At 37.0% G+C, this 1,551-nt stretch overlaps 1 long non-coding RNA gene across 1 annotated transcript; it reads left to right on the top strand.

Annotated features, from left to right (window-relative positions):
• LOC130548406 (uncharacterized) lies at nt 1-1,545 on the top strand. The gene is made up of 3 exons (XR_008962027.1): nt 1-56; nt 390-487; nt 1,108-1,545. It is a non-coding gene; the product is annotated as an uncharacterized LOC130548406 (long non-coding RNA).
• Nucleotides 1,546-1,551: the final 6 nt, after the last annotated feature.

Below are 1,551 nucleotides of genomic sequence, written 5' to 3'. Positions count from 1 at the left end.
ATAAAGGAACTGAAGCAGCTTCGTGCGGTGCTAAAGGGCTCAAGCTGTGAACTGAGGTGAGTAAAGATCCATTGAAGAATTTACCTCTAAGTCCATTGACTAATAGATGAGATATCATTCAAACTTCAGGATTTATTGGCTGAGAATTGATATGAGGTCTTACACAAAGCAAAGTTTTCTTCACTTTACTGCATTATACAGTGCCATCTTATACTTCAGCTCACTGTACAGTACATCATCACTGTCTTCATCATCATAACATCTGAACCACAAAACTATTTAAATGCAGAGTTCAACTGTTACTGTTTAAGTACTTCACTTAACTATTAAACTGGTCATTGGTTAATACCAATCAATAATATTTTCTTTCATTCTGTTTCCTCTCACAGTTTAAAGAATCAAGGTTAATTCGCAGCTCTGGTCTCTAAATTTAAAAGGAGTGACAAGTCATCAGATGAGGAAGATGGGGACATTTCACCTCAAAACGGTACTTTGCGTCTCTTAGATGCAAACGCTCTCAAAAACCTATGCCCAGTCCACATTAATGTGTTTTCGTTTGAAAATCGAAACGCATCTTTTTCTCTCCATTTTGGCCTTCCGTCCACACCGAGACAGCGAAAACGCACTCCCGGTCCCGGTGGGCAGCTCATAAATTGGGCCGGCAGTACCACTTCAACATTATGAATTTTGAATTTAAGGAAAATGGTAGTTAAGAAGACTTTTCTTCTCAAGAATGTTTTGTGAATCTGGCTCCTGGGTTTGAACTCCCCAACCTACAGCTATTATGAATTGTGTATATGCGTGTATATATATATGTGTATAGTTCAATTTAATCAGCTGTTAATTAACATGGATTTAAAAGGAAATAATAAAGAAAATGTCAAATCAAACGATACTAGCTTTTGTTTTACAGTCTGTATTTTTAATAAACTTTATAATATGGATTTGAATAAACTTTTAATGATTTCTTCTTTTGACATATTGATGCATACAGTGTTGAAAGGGACCGGTCTATCAAATAAAAAGTATTAATAGGAACACATGTGCGCACATGTATACAAATATTAAAATAAATGATCATTTTGTGTTTTTCTCTTGTACTTGCAGTTAAACCAAAGGAGCAAGCTGAAGCTGGTCGGCACAGATATGAAGGGACAGATGTTTAATTATTATACAGCGTCTTGACAAACTCAAAGAAGGTTCCTAAACCTGCTCGAAAGAAAATGTGAAGGATGTCTTAAGTAAGGAATAATGTCCAGGCAGCCGGTTGTTATGGCAGAAATAATCCCCGACAGTGTGATCAGGACGTGAAGCAGAGGGTCTTGTATCTCACTGAAGGGGATTATTTCACAATAACAGCCGGCTGCTTGTACATTATCCCGCTTATTACACGGCTGCTTGGCACATGAGAAAAAAACTGGACATGAAATGTGAATTTGAAATATTTTATTAGCTCATTTTTACCGAATGCAGACCTTTCGTGAGCAAAAGCTCTCACTTTCGTTTCTAACGTAAGAAACGACGTTCAAATGTCACGAACAGGCAATTTGG

This window comes from Triplophysa rosa, linkage group LG25 (assembly GCF_024868665.1).
Source record: "Triplophysa rosa linkage group LG25, Trosa_1v2, whole genome shotgun sequence".
Lineage (NCBI taxonomy): Eukaryota > Metazoa > Chordata > Actinopteri > Cypriniformes > Nemacheilidae > Triplophysa > Triplophysa rosa.
This window is presented reverse-complemented; position numbering and strand designations above follow the sequence as displayed.